Source organism: Nilaparvata lugens, chromosome 11 (genome assembly GCF_014356525.2).
Source record: "Nilaparvata lugens isolate BPH chromosome 11, ASM1435652v1, whole genome shotgun sequence".
Taxonomy (NCBI): domain Eukaryota; kingdom Metazoa; phylum Arthropoda; class Insecta; order Hemiptera; family Delphacidae; genus Nilaparvata; species Nilaparvata lugens.
This window is the reverse complement of record NC_052514.1, coordinates 11,662,941-11,679,301: the sequence shown is the minus strand read 5'-3', so window position 1 is coordinate 11,679,301 and position 16,361 is coordinate 11,662,941.

Here is a 16,361-nt window from a genome sequence, read left to right as displayed (position 1 = left end):
TGACTGACTGACTGACTGACTCACTCACTCGCAGAAATAAAAATCTACCGACCAAAACGTTCAAATTTGGTAGGTATGTTCAGTTGCCCTTTAGAGGCGCACTAAGAAATCTTTTGGCAATATTCTAACTCTAAGGGTGTTTTTAAGGGTTTAAAGTTCGTCTTTTAGCATGTATATTCTTCTTATTCTCTTAATTATGATTGAAAATTGTCCATACCATATGTTAATATAGAACTATAATCTAGAGAGATTACCTCTTCGAAACAGTTGTTAACTGGTAAGTAAATTAATAATTTTGTCAGGTTGGCATTGAGTTGAGTTGACTTTGTTAGGTTGGCACCAAGTTGAAGATTGGAATGCATTTATCGCGGAAAAATTGATTGGGCACTGCTATTTTAATCAGAGCTATTCCTGTGAATATTATATTACTAGCGTCAGGCTCGCTTCGCTCGCCATATCCGTTTAGCCAGACGTTTAGTGTGGACCCCCGACTGGATCGTCTTAAAATATGATAAAAATGCTCAAATGAAAAATGCAGGCGAGCGAAGCGAGCCTGCTGATCTCATTCTCGGACGATCCAGTCGGGGGTCCAGGGGGCGGAGCCCCCTGGCTAGACGGATATGGCGAGTAAAGCGAGCCTGACGGCTAGTATGCTCATATTATCAAAAGAGGCAGAATGAACATTAATTTATTCGCTGCAAGATTTAAACTAAGCTTCCAGCCAATCACCACCAATGTAAAATTTGAGAAATTCTGAGAACTCAACTTGTTGTCAGCTATCCATTCATTAATCAAATTTAGAGTGGTTACATTCTTGTTAAGGGCTACTAATATTTACATAAAATTAAAAATCGAAGTCACTTTCTAGTAATTAGTTAGATCACTTTGAAATGGCTCTAACGCCGGAACATATGTAAGGAATAAAATATTTATATTGAACAGAGTACTTTGATTTAAATTTTTCAGAGTGGTTAAGTTGATTTGAAAATGTTTCACTCACGCTGCACTGACTTTAGAACATTTCTGGGTGCTTGCTCTTGGATAATTGTTTTGTTTGCATTTTCCGAAAATTTGCAGTCCTGTGAAGCAAAATCGCTTTCTCAAATACAGATAATTTATTGTCTATAATTAAACATTCAAGTAGCCCGATTTAAATACTCTATTGCAAATATTTCATAATATTCATGTTCTGTGTTGAATTTTCCTGTTTTTAATTCCTTTAATTGTTTGAAAGAACTTTCTCATAAAGTTCTCGAAAACACAAAATGTGACAGTATTTCCTTCGCCAATCTCTTATTTTAATGAAATTAATAGAATTGATGGTGATGTTGTGAAATCTCTCCATAATAAGAAAACAAAAACACATCTTTGTTTTCTTATTTTTTATTTATTATTCTTTTTAGTATTTCTATTGAAACTAGTCACTAGGACTAACCATTAATTTTGTTCCCTTTTTTATTATCCTAGAATATCAATTTCATTGCTAAAGTCCTCCAGTGAAGGCTTCAGTTCTAATCTATAATTTCACTACTTTAAATTCTTTCACTACACTTTTATTTAATATACTCTTTTCACTTCACTAGCACTATACCAACTCAAAGAGCTTTGTTCTCTTCAACCTTCTTGTGAGTCATTGTTGTCTAATAATTAATCTCTCATTGATGATAATCGTTCATTTAGTCTTATGAGAAAAGGAAAACAGACTCCCTCATGAATATATTATCGTTTCGAGTCATTAATTAACAATCTAGCTTGATAGCAAGCGGATATAATGACGATTTTGTGATGATTGTCAACTATATCTCGCAGCTATAAACTAGCTCACACATGCAAATGTGTCCATCCAGAGTCCAGTTTATCCATGAGCTGCTGAATATTATAAACACATCGGACATGTAATCAAATGCGGACGATATGTGTACAGTATCCACATATCCACATATGAGTAGAACGTACAGTGGAATGTCTGTAGGGTGGATGGATACACATGTGCAATATTGTGGACCACTGGGCTCTGTTGTGCTGCTCATTGAATTTAATATAACGCACAGTGTACACGTCAAGTCAGGGCCTGCTCAATCTTCAGGGAGGAGAGACGAGGATAGAGTGATGGATGAGGGAGAGAGTAGAAGAGGGAGAGAGAGTGAATGATGAAAGAGATAGAGTGAGAGAGAAAGGAGAAGGGGAGTTTAGAAAAGAGAGAAAGTGAGAAAATGATTAAGAGAGAAGAAAGAAAGGGTGGAATAGAGAAAGAAGTGGAAGGGAAAGAGAAGAGAAGAGAGAAGTAGAAGAGTGGGAGAATAGAGAAATTGAGAATCGACGAAGAGTTGGAGGATTAGATTACTTAGAGTTCTTTATTTACACCTGCTATAGAACATGGGTTTCTCATGGTTGAGTAGGTTCATTTCCGAAAAAATTCATCTTATTTATATTTGTAGTAAATTTCATATATTGTATTTTTGAATATTATGTACGTTTTATTGATTAGATTGTTTATTTGTATATTAATGGGGATAAAATTTATTTGTATTTTATTGTATTGTATGTAAGTTGCCATGTATCCTGGTTTATACATCATACACTTACATCATAATTTACAATAAATTATAATATAGCTGAGAGGTTATAAATCAGTATCAGAGGTTATAATCTGTAGCAATCAGATTGAATGCAATAATATAGTATTGGAATGTAACTACTTGAATCGACGATGTTTCAGCAAATGATTGTCGACTCTCTGAAAAAGATATGAAAAATATCCTCCCCATCAACCGACCTGACAGAGAAGAGGAAAGAGAATGAGGAAGAGAGGAAGAAATGAAGTGAGGATATAGAGAGAAAGAAACGGGGAAAGAAAGGAAAAGAGGAGGAGATGAAGAGAGATTGATTGACTGATAGAAAAGTAGTAGAAGAGATGAAGAGAGGAAGATAGAAAGATAAATGTGAGGAGAAAGAGAAACAGTGATAAAGAGAAAGAGAGATCGATTGAAGGAAAGCGAGAGAGAGAGAGAGAGTGAGGGAGAGACATGAATTTACTAACAGTGAGTCGGGGTAATGAGAGAGGGGTCGAAAATACAAGTTTTTTAAGTGAGTGAGAAGTTGAAGGAGAGAGAGAGAAGAGAGAGAGAGAAAGAGATAAGATTAGATTTCTTTATTTATGTATGTTTTATGATGTTACTTACTACACTAATTTATATAAATGACGATGTGCTGTTATACAACGAATTTCACAAAGTATAAATGATAATCAATGAGAATAATATAGAATGCAATGTATTAGAATAACGATAATATAATAATGTGATGTATCTTCATAAATCGGCTGTGTTTCAACAAATAATTGTCGATTCTTTCAAAAGGTTATAAAATATCCTTCCCATTAACACACGACCGGGTAAAAGAAAGACAGAGAGAGAGAGAGAGAAGAGAGAGAGAGAGAGAGAGAGAGAGAGAGAGAGAGAGAGGGTGAGAGAGAGAGCGTTAATGTGTGTGATTAATATGGGTGTGAGAAATATGGAAACTGTATTTATTGAGAATACAAAGTGTGATAGAGTTGTTATACAAGAACTATGTAAGAACTATAGAAGAACTAATAAAAATGAGAAGACAGGGAGAGAGAGATAGTGAGAGAGTTTGAGTGTTCGAGAGAGAAGGAAGAAATGAGTAGGATTCCACCTATAAACACGTTTACATCCAATCTATGCAGAATTTCCAGTCGGGCGCAATACACCCTTATTTGTCACTACTGAACTAGGGGACCAACAGTAATTGGACAGTCCGCTAAGTGACAGTCAACACGCTCGAGAGAGACAGAGAGCAAGAGACAGAGTGAGAGAGAGTGAGAGTGTAGTGTATGTATTTGAGTTTGCGATAATACAAGCGTACCTAGCATGTCCAGCCTTGCATAAGTGTGCGTGACTTAAAGGTCCCAATGAGGCAAAGGTACCTCAATTAATTACTGAAGCTGTCAACCCCTTCCCTCCCACATGTTTGAGGGGGTCACGTGATTTTGTCACGTTCCCCCTTGCAATATTGTCACTGGAGTCCGCGAGGGTGATATTGGAGTCTCAACGGTTCAATGTCTGTCCAAGCTACTGGGGATCGAATGTTATTGACTGTAGTCTGTCCATCGAAAGGAAAGACAAAACGAAACGTTTGTGCTCGTTTAAATATAAAAGTGATGACTCACATTAGTTAATTCCATCCTCATTTCATAATTATACTTATTATGTACCTTATTCACCTATTCAAGATTAAGTTTTGTTAATATGACCAGTCCGTGAAAATGCTCTCCTAAAGCTCCATTAAATTTAACGATGAAATTGACTCACCATCGAAGCAAGTGATCAAATCAAATCAAAATTTTTTATTCACAATACAAACAGTTGAGGGTCCTGCCATAACCAAACGTTTTTCGGCGGGTGCCCAGTTACAGGAAAAAAATGAGTTACAAAAGATAAATAAACTTAGACAAATAAATAAATACCTTGAATGTAATATTAAATATTACACTTCAAAGATTTCAAGTAATAAATGAAAGAAAACTAATACAAAAAGCAAAAATGAAATAAGAAATATACATCAGACTTTGATACAGAATTAATAAAAAAAGGGAAAAATTATAATATACTAGAAAGGAATGAAATAATAAGGAAAGGGAAAAATTGTTTTACACAAGTAATAGTACATTTTTAGTGCATCGTTGAGGCAGGCGGCAGTGACAATAAAAGGAAAATTTTCAAACTTCAGCCAGCAAAAATTGAAAAATTCTAATGATGTAAGCATATGCTGTCATTTTTTTAACTTGACGTTTCTTAAATTATGTGTTCGTTTGTAATAATATTAGTTTTTTATTATTGAGATACACCATTTTACATCATTTTTAGAGTAATCACGAATATTTGGAGGTAGTCTGTTAAATAAGTAGGGAATTACATAATGTAGGGATCTTCTACTATAAATTTAATATTATTGATAAAAAGAAATAAATTATTTTAATTTGTGTTATTTCTCATCATATCAATCAACACCCACCAACTAGAGATTTATGCAAGAAAAAACAAATAACTGCTATAAAATTATTATTATCAAGCAATATCTCAGTAATTTCCATCTGCTATGAAATTCTATGAAATTTTATTCTCGATAAGCCTTGTTGTCTCAAATTTGCCTTCATCCACTCCGTTTGTTTGGAAAATGGCTAGAAATCTGGAGAGAGGATACATTTAATAAAATCTTCTGATTCTTTGAAGTTTCTCAACTAATTCCACATTATTTATTCTTAATTCTTGACGCAAGTGGAAGGAAGAATCCTGATACACAATTTGAGACCAAATTCAATTCTTTATCATTAACAGCTCTCAAGGTAAATGGATGGTACTGAGAACAGAAAAAAACACTTTTAATAATAGTCTTCCTGAGATCAATGTTAAAGGTAGTATTACTCAAATAGGCATCTAGCACGGGAAAAACGCATTTTAGGTACTTCATTAGTTCCTGTATAAACCTAATAATATGGTTCAACTAATTATTATCAAACCAAGAAACTCGCATATTCTAAACTAAAACTACTAAGACCACTGTCATCATATGTATATGTTCTTGTATCTGTATCAATCGAAGAGAAAAATATTTTCTTAAATTTCTACTCTCATCTTGAAAAACATTTGAATTGCAATTGAAATATACAAATTTGTTCATCTTATTGTGAAGAAGAACTAACATATTACAATGATTGGAAAACTAATCAATCACTGACAAGGGAATTTCCCTCTGTGAGAGATTTCATCCACTCCATTATTATTATCTGTGTTGACCTCAATACTCTGCCACTTTGAGTCTGCACACTTCTGTATGCATTTCTGCAATGCAAGCATGGATGACAAACTCACACCAGATTCAAAGCAACAGCAGAGGCTCGTTTGATTGGACATTGCAGTCGCACTGGTCCATTACCATTAATATCCTTCTAAACAACATTTAACTGAACTGTCACTCGTGGTGCTGATGTTACTTTGACTAGAGAGAAAGGGTAAATTCTGGATTGAATACATAGAATATAGTTGGAGAGTAAGAGAGAGTGATAGAGAAAGAGAGAGGGAGAAAGTAAATGTGATAGAGAGAGGGAGATAGAGAGAGATTGATTGATTGATTGATTGATTGAGTACTTTATTTATGTAGATTACAATATATACTGGCTTATACACTTATATACAATAGCTTACAATACAGCAAAATTATAGATAAATTTACATAATATAGACTAAGAAAATAATTATTGAACTGTATATGATATGAGAAAGCAATTTGTAATATAATAACTATAGATAATAATCATATTGTTATGCATCTACATAAATTGGCGGAGCTTTGGGCATATCAATGTCCATTCTTCGGAAAGAATATTAAAAATATCCTCCCCACTAACTCTCTACCAAAACGTTAATTTCGTTATTTAAACTAAGGATTTATTTATTAATGGAAATATTGTAAAAGTTTTAATCAATATGAATATTAAAGAGAAAAAAAAAGAAAATTGATAAAGTAAAATAATTATATAGGTAGATAAGATCAAATAATTGATTAAAAAATGAAGTAGGCTGAAAGTAGATCAGGGTTATCAACTTTCAGTAATATACAGCAGTATGCAGTGGATAATTGAAATAACATGAGTTTATATAATATATCTATATATACAATTCGTTCAATAACATGGTTTAAAGGTTTATATTGGTGGAATGGGTGAGGGATGGTTGTCATGTGATCGTTCTAGGGCCGGACAGTTTCAGTCATTTGTTCCAAAATATGTTTTTTTAAAGTCAGGATGAAGCTCGCTCGGCTTCCGATAGACCTGATAGAAACAGGAAGTGTATTCCATGCATGACAGGCACTGACTAAGAAGGATTTTGTGAAAATAGTAGTTCGATGATTGGGTATCCATAAAGTACTTTCTCCTGTTCTAGTATGTGAAGCATCTATCCTCCTACCTTCAGAGACAAATTTGAAATCATCTTTAAAATAGTTCGGATTACCGAATTTCATGATATCTCTAACAAGCTTGACTATTCGAAAAAGTCTCTGATCGGGAAGCTTTAATGTTGAACTAGCAATGTGGGCTGGGGTGATATGATCATGGCGTTGGAGAGAGTAGACGAAACGTAGACAATAATTTTGGCAACGCTGTAGTTTATCATTCAGAGTGACTTGCATATCGTAAGAACAGAATTACAATACATTAAATGTGGAAGATGAGAGATTGAACCAATAATAATTTAATGTTTCTAGGGAGGATATCGTGCATTTTCTTCAATGCATGCATGGCTGAGAATACCTTTTTACAAGTTTTGTTCACTTGTTCTGACCAGTCAAGATTATATTCATAATAATGTCTAAATTTTAACTGAGCTACAGTAAGGAATGTCATTACCGTCTACACTAATTTGTGAATCGATTCAAGGTCAATATTGTTTATAAGACGAGAATATCCAATTATAATGGGTTGTGTTTTGATGGGATTAAGCTTAAGGCCATTTTTCTTTGTCCATTCCACTATCGAATTGATATCCGATTCATTATTCCAACTGTTTCATTAATTTTTGTTATGGGACAGCTTAAATAGATTTGAAGGTCGTCTGCATAAGTATGGAAACTGGAGAATTTGATAATGGAAGGAAGGTCATTAGCATACAAAGTGAAGAGGAGAGGGCCTAAAATTGAACCTTGTGGTACTCCATGCATAACGTTTTTCCAAGTTGACTTTTTGTCACCGACAGATACACATTGTTTTCTACCTAATAGATAGGATTTAAACCAAACTAACGAGTTGTGACTGAAACCAAGAATAGCCAACTTATTCAGGAGGACTGTATGATCAACAGTATCGAATGCTTTAGAAAAATCGAATAGGGTGAGGATGGTGCATTTTCTTTGGTCCATAGCTAACCTTATATCATCAGTGACACGAAGCAGAGCTGTCTCAGTTGAATGGAATTTTCTAAAGCCTGATTGAAAGTTATGAAGCTTACTATTGTTCTCTAGAAATTTTACAACTTGAGCATGAATGAGTCTTTCTAGCACTTTGGACAATGCAGGTAGAATACTGATTAGTCTAAAATCCTCAACTTTATTGGGTGATGGAACTCTATTTAGAGGGCGAACCAGAGCAAACTACCAGTTTTCAGGGAAAATGCCTTCTTCAAGTGACTTGTTGAAAATGTATGTAATGGTTGGTAAAACAGCAAATAACATCTTCTTGATAAATTTAATAGGAATTTTGTCTACACCCGTAGCATTACTATGAATATGTTGAATTGCTCTGAAAGTGTCTTCTTCTGAGATTGGATGGAAATGAAATTGATCAGTGATTGGTAAATCTAAGTTTGTAGCCTGCTCTTCAAGATCATCGATATGATTAGCAATGACAACTTCGTCGCGTTGGTTAGAGTGTGAAACGAAATGGTCATTTATATTATTCAATGGTAAGTCAATTTGTGGATTCGATTTCTGTTTGCCAAGCCCGAATTCTTTTATTCCCTGCCAAAGTGATTTAGAGTCTTGTCTATTGTTTGTCATAAACGAATTCAAGTACCTAATCTTTGAGTTCCGTAATTCCTGTTCAACCCTATTTCTAAGGCTCCTATACTCTATCAAACTGTCCAAGTCAAATGTCTTTTTAAATTTTCTATGTGCTTTGTCTCTACGTCCCATCATCTTAAGTATGTCTTCAGTAATCCACGGTACTCGTCGTTTTCTATTAATCCTCCTTGTCACATAAGGTGCATATTTGTCATACAAAGTCAAAGTTCAATTCTCGAAAGTCTTGACCATGTCATCAACTGAGGGTAATGCTTCAATTTGATGCCATGGAGTCTGAGCCACATCAGTCAGGAAGGCGGCTTCATCAAAGTTTTTGAAGTCTCTATAAGTGATAATTTTCTGTTCTGGCTTGGGTATCTTATGGGAAAGTACACAGTAGATCAAATCATGTCTAGAAATAGCTGGGACTGAGATTTGGCCTGCTTGAACAACCTCATTGGGATCACTAACAATGAGAAGGTCAATGAGTGTGTCTGATTTATTAGTATGATGAGTTGGATCGAGAGGTAAAATAGTCATGTTTAGGCATTGGAAAATTGTAGTCAGTTGAAAGTAGTCAAAGTTACGATTTGTCATGTTCAAGTCGGTGTTCATATCCCCCATAAATAGTATACGTTTATAACAAGGCATAAGAGAAATCAAGGCATTTTCGAAATCTGTGAAATGACCTATTTTTGGTGGGCGATAACAGATACCAACGAGTAATTTATCAGTACTAGATAAGGATAATTCAAGTAGCATAAACTCTGGTCTGGAACAATACTCTTGTTTAGATGTGATTAGAACTTTTGTTTTGAGAGAGAGAGAGACAGAAAGAAAGGGGAGAGGGAAGATTGATCGATTGATTGATTAGCTGACTTGAGAGAGAGAGAGTGACAGAGGAACAGAAAGAGAGAGAGAATGAAAGAGAGAGAGACAGAGTGAGAGAGAGATTGATTGATTGTCTTTATCAAGGGCGGAGTTAGGACTCCAGGTCCTCTCTGCCACACAACCTTCACATTTCATTCAAATAAATACTATGATTAACAAAATAACAGATGATACAGATATTGATGTGTATAATAAGGCTAGTTACATACACATCGATTTTTGGTCGTACGATATTTTACCGTCACTATGAATTCTATCAGATTAAACGGAACTTGGCAAACATCATATGTTTGAAATCATCTGTTCAATCTAATAGAATTTATAAGGACGGTAAAATATCGTACGACCAAAAATCGATGTGTATGTAACTAGCCTAACATTTCGAAGTTCCAGAAAATGATGATGGAATGAGTTAGGAATATCATCATTAGCTGCACAACTTGAAATAAACAGATTGAACTGGAAAAATCATGTGGAACGAATGTTAGATACTAGGATACCAAAGGCTGTCATAAAATATAGACCCTACGGTAGAAGGGATATTGGCAGACCTCTGAAAATATGGTAGAATAAATAGTTATATCCTTTGAAACCGGAACAGGTGTGTACGCCTAATCCTTGAAAGAAGAAGAAGAAGAAGAAGTTCCAGAAAATATGTGGCACTATACATAGAAACCTCAAGAATAAAACACGACAAGAAACAAGACTGAAGTTTCATAGTACTATTGCAGTTCTGACTCTCCTATATGGAAGTGAGATTGAATTCACACACGGAGAATGGACAGTCGAATTCAAGCTGCAGAAATGAGATTTCTAAGGAGTGTATTTACCCCACTAGAGTTGATAAAATCAGAAATACTGATATAAGGCAGGTTTTATCGGTTGCTCCTCTGCATGAAAGAATAATACAAGATAGACGCAACTGGTGCAGTCATTTGGATAGAATGCCACCTGGAAGAATGCCCCTTGAAGTGCAAAACTATAGGCCTACTGGGAAGAGAGATGTAGGGAGGCCAAGAAAGAGATGGGTACCGGAACAGGTTAATCAATAAACCTAATTCCCGTAGTGAAGATGATGATGAACAAAATAACGAATGCAATAGAAATTAAAAATTGAACAGAAAATCTAAATGTCAAATTGATAACTAATCAAAATTATTTTCTAACAAATATGAATTTCTAGATATAGATTCAAAACTATGGCTATGAAGAAAGTAGATAATAACAATGGAATTAAGAACTAAAATTCAAACAAATACGTATAAAATATGCATTCATAATGAAATGTTAAATAGATGAATTAAAGACTAGAAAAAATTGAAATCGAATCACAAAGAGAGTGTGTGAGAGAGAGAAAGAGTGTGTGTGTGTGTGTGTGTGTGTGTGTGTGTGTGTGTCTGCGTATGAGATAGAGAGAGATCGAAAGAGAGCGAGAGCGTGAAAGAGACAGTGAGAGAGATAGAGCGTGTGAGAGAGAGAGAGAGCAAGATGGCGTGAGAGAGAGAGAGCAAGAGAGCGTGTGAGAGAGAGAAAGCAAGAGTGCGTGTGAGAGAGAGAGCAAGAGAGCGTGTGTGAGAGAGAGTGAGAGCAAGACAGCGTGTGAGAGAAAGAGCAAGATAGCATGTGAGAAAGAGATGTGATTGATTGATTGCCTTTTATTAAGGGCAGAGTTAGGACTTCAGGGGAGAGAGAAAGTGTGAGAGAAAAGGAGAGAGAGTGATAGAGATTAGACAAACCCATCAAAAGGATGGGTCAAACTCATCAAAAGTGGTTGAGTGCGTTTTGTCGGATAATTGCGGCCAACGGCCAATAGCCGCCGGGGACAATTCGTTTGTTTCCAATATTTCAATTAATCAGTTGTAATGGAGCAGAGGGAATTGCTTACTTTGATTGGGATTTCGACGCCGAGAGGAAAACAAGCAGGCGCCCTGCACCATTCAAACTCGAAAAAACAACAAGTGACTGCACGCTGAATTTGACGCGAAATGGAATTTATTCCGGCTGGAGTGCATCAGTGGTCACGTGGTCACGGTGGAGTATTGAGTGTACTTTGCGCGCTCTGTGCAAATATGGCCTTGTTTCCTGTGTTGAACTTTGGCGTGTTTCGGATCACATTCGAACAATAATTGCTGATTGGAAAAGTTCACAGCTTCTCTGGTGGGAAATTTTATGATTTCACTTGCAGAATTCACGGTATGGAATCCAAGTTTTGGATATCTATGATACAATTAATACAATTTATAAAATTAATATTGATTAATGTTCATCCATTTATTTACTCAAATAGTTCTTCCGACTTTTACAAATAATAGTGTTTCAACGATTGATTATTGTTTATTTATTTAAATTCAAACGGTACACACCACTTCTAAGAATAATAGCCTAGATATTCGAAAGAAAAATTAACTGCAAATAGTAATAAAAATATACAAATAGTATCTTCTTCTTCTTCTTCTTCTTCTTCTTCTTCTTCCTCTTTTCTTCTTCTTCTTATTCTTCTTCTTCTTCTTCTTCTTCTTCTTCTTTTCTCTCTTCTTCTTCTTCTTCTTCTTCTTCTTCTCCTCCTCCTCCTCCTCCTCCTCCTCCTCCTCCTCTCCTCCTCTCCTTCTTCTTCTTCTTATTCTTCTTCTTCTTCTCTTCTTCTTCTTCTTCTTCTTTTCTTCTTCTTCTTCTTCTTCTTCTTCTTCTTCTTCTTCGTCTTCTTCTCTCTTCTTCTTCTTCATCTTCTTCTTCCTCTTTTTCTCTTCTTCTTCTTCTTCTTCTCTCCTCTTTTTCTTTTTCTTCTTCTTCTTCTTTTCTTTCTCTTCTTTTCTTCTTCTTCTTCTTCTTCTTCTTCTTCTTCTTCTTCTTACAAACAAGGATTAGGCTTTAACCTGTTCCGATTCACATTTAGCTAATTAATCAAATAATTATAAAAAAAGTCCTAAAAAGACCGACATCTTTTTTTCATACAAATAGAATAATACAAATATACAGTATATGAAAAATAATACAAACAGCAAATCAACAAGTAGATCACAAGAACATGGAATGGTAGATCATGGAAGCTTTCTTTCTTCCTCCTCTCCTTCTTCTCTTCTCCCCTTCCCGATCAATCAACTCCTCTTCCTCACTCTCGATGGAACCTTCTCCATCTTGGTGATCAAGTGGGCTAGTGGCTAGAGGCTGGTGGTAAGGCTAGTGAGCCCAGTGCACTTGTCAAATGAGATTTCACAGCCTCCTGAATTCGTCCTTTGACCAACCAGCCAACACATTAATGGCCAGTCAATTGAATTCGATCCGTTAATCAGCATCTGATAGCTGCTCCTCAACAGACCAATATCACTACAATTTCGGTACGATATCAATTGATGCTCACTCACTCAGTATAGAGTACTCAATGCTCATTATCAAATACTCATAACTTTATATTCAAAATAATCATTAAGAACTGGATCATGTTTTACATGTTCCCTTACAAACTCTATCAATGTAGTACTATGTACCTATGTCAGCGCACAAACCTAGGTTTTGCTGGCTTTGTCAGATAGAAAACAAGTTATTTATAATCTAAGAGTTTATGTGTTATTGGAATCTTATTATGTATTTCTTGCTTGTCTATTATTTTTATGATTATTTATAGTCTTCATTGCATTGTTTTCAATTTGACAAAATTAATTTGATTTTGAGAAAAATAAATAAAAATTATTACATCCACAATTCATTATATTACCGGAGACAATATGTAAGCTCACTCAAGCCCCGCACACACACATCGATTTATGTTCGTACGATAGTTTGCCGTCTTTATGATTTCTATCAGATTAAACGGAGCTTGCCAAACATCATCTGTTTGAAATCATCTGTTTAATCTAATAGAATTTATAAGGACGGCAAATAAACGTACGTCCAAGAATCGAACTGTGTGTAAATGGCTTAACACCTACTCTAGTACATTTCCGATTAAAATTTATTTTTCCCTCTATCTGCAGTGAATGTTATTTCATTTATATTTCAAATATATTGTACATTTTATTTGATTGCTTGTGTTGAATTTCAAAATAACTAGTAGTTTTGTGAACAGTGGACCTCACGCAGTATTCTCATCCATAAGTACTTGATTGAAACTATAGACTTTATGGAAATACAGCAATAGACTGGCTTCTCCGCACATCTGTGTAATCACTTGTCAGCTGATTTATGATGGATAATTCTATAGTCTGATTTTTACGGTAATATTGGCGTATGAAGGAGGCTCCTTTCTCCTCTTATATTATCCTTAAAATGCAAAATTTCCAAAAACCTTGTATATACGTCGACGCGCAATTTAAAAAGGAACATACCTGTCAAATTTCATGAAAATCTATCACCGCGTTTCGCCGTAAATGCGCAACATAAAAACATATAAACATATAAACATTTAAACATTCAAACATTTAAACATTGAGAGAAGAGAAATGCCAAACCGTCGACTTGAATCTTAGACCTCACTTCGCTCGGTCAATAATTTCGGTACGATATCACTTGATACTCACCACTCAGTGCTCAATACTCAATGCTGATTATCAAATACTCATTACTTTATTCTCAAAGCCACCGTTAACTAGATTATAACTAATGCATCATATTATAGAAAACAATATGTGAGCTAACTTACTCAATGTAAATATTCTAATTTGTATTGTCAGATTGATGATTTGGTGAAGAAATTGAAATGAACATAGTCTACATTGAGACAAAATTAGGAAATTGAAGAAGTTTTGGGCAACAATAGCCTGTTTTCTCCGACTATTGTATTGTTTGCTCTAGAAGTTAAATGAATAAATAAAATGTATTTGCACCCAACACAAAATTTGTTACTGCCACTAACACGAACTATAGTACATTTCCAATTGTAATTAATTTTCTCTTATATCTGCAGTGAAGTATATTTTATTTGTATTTCAAATATATTGTACATTTTATTTGATTGCTTGTTTGTATTTCAAAGGAAATATTAAATATATTCAATATTAAGAACAATAAAAAGGTTGATAAACATCTAGTAAATGATACAACTTGTCCCTGCTATATTAGAGCAATTCAAAGTTTAATAGATAAAACAGACTATGGCCAATAAAATATTGTATTTAGAGCAGAGGTCAAAAACCTTTTATATCACTACACTTTTTAAGAGCCAACTCGAAATTGTGTCATTCAAACAGAAATACGAAAACCTTAACATTTTGCTGGCTCATCACATATCAAAAACAATTGACTCTCATTTTTCACTACTGTTTAACAGATTAGTTTTTGGAGCCTTTTACCTTATTGTGATGAATTTATTTTTACTCTATAAATATGACGAAGGATTTAATAAATAATTTTGAAAATTAAATCTCAGTTGAGTCATACAATACAATTCAAGTAGATGATATTTTCAATTTCAAACCGCAAAACTATACCACTGAGCCATGTAGATTTGTGAATATTTGTCACATGAATATAAGAAGTATGAATAGAAACTTTGATAACTTAGCATATATTCTAGGGAATTGTGATACTAAATTTGATTTTATAGCACTTAGTGAAACTTGGATTAACGATAGCACAATTAATTACAGTTTGAATGATTATTCAATTCATAGTGTACCAGGTAGACTGAATAAATGCGATGAAGTTTGTATTTTTACTAGGAACACATTCAATGTTGAAAACATAAATTTTCTTATACTCGAATGTAATTCTCTAATACTGAGTGTCAGTATACCTGATGAAAATATTAATTCACAATAGTTACTATTTACCGTTCACCTCTTTAATTTGCAAATTTTTCTCAATAGTCTGAATGATTGCATTGATTACTTGAAACATGAAAATAGTCAAAACATAATAATCATTGGTGATACAAACATAGATATAAACAGTAACACAAACTTTGTTAATGAATATTTCAATCTTTTGTCATCAAATGGTTTTAAATCTTACATTAATAAACCTACTCGAGAAATAAACGGATCCCAATCATGCATTGATCACATATTTTACAGAAAAACAAACGATGTTTGTGAGTCTATTATTGGTTCAATAATGAAAACAAGTATTAATGACCACTATCTGACTTGTATAAACATTGGTCTTGGAGAAAATACTGGTAGAACTGAACCAAGTGTTAACACTAGATTATCTATAAACTACCATGATTTGATAAATAATCTTAAGAAGTACAATTGGTCCGAGGTTGCATCACAACTTGATTTAAATATTGAAAATGCTGTTGAATTATTCGTTGATGCATTATCCACTGAGATTGGAAATGCAACCCAAATAAAAATTGTACCACACAAACTAAAGCCTCTCAAGCCTTGGATAACTGCAGGATCAATAACGTCAATAAGAAAACGAGATAAAATGCATCAGAAATTAAAAAAACAGCCTCAAAACAACTTCCTCAAATCACTATATAAAAACTACAGAAACACATTAAACAACATGATAAAAAAATCTAAGTATGACTACTATAGTAATATACTACTCCAAAGCAGAGGCAATTCGAAAAAGACATGGGAGTGTATCAATGATATATTGAATATAAAACGAGATAAAAAAAATACCCAATATAGATCCCGAAGCTCTAAACCACCATTTCACGCATGTAGGTCAATTATATGCTAATAAATAACAGCCCTAGACAACGTACTCATGCCGATTCGTCAATCCCTTCATTCAATTCATTTTATTTGGCTGATACAAACAATGATGAAATAATAGACACAATCAGTTCTCTCAGAAGTAACTCTTCTCCTGGAGTAGACAATTTGAGTTCTGCCTGTCTGAAAAAAATAGCTTCCTATATTGTAGAGCCTCTTAAAATGATAATAAATAAATGTTTTTTGGTAGGTTATTTTCCTTAATTACTTTAAGTTGCTAAAGTTGTT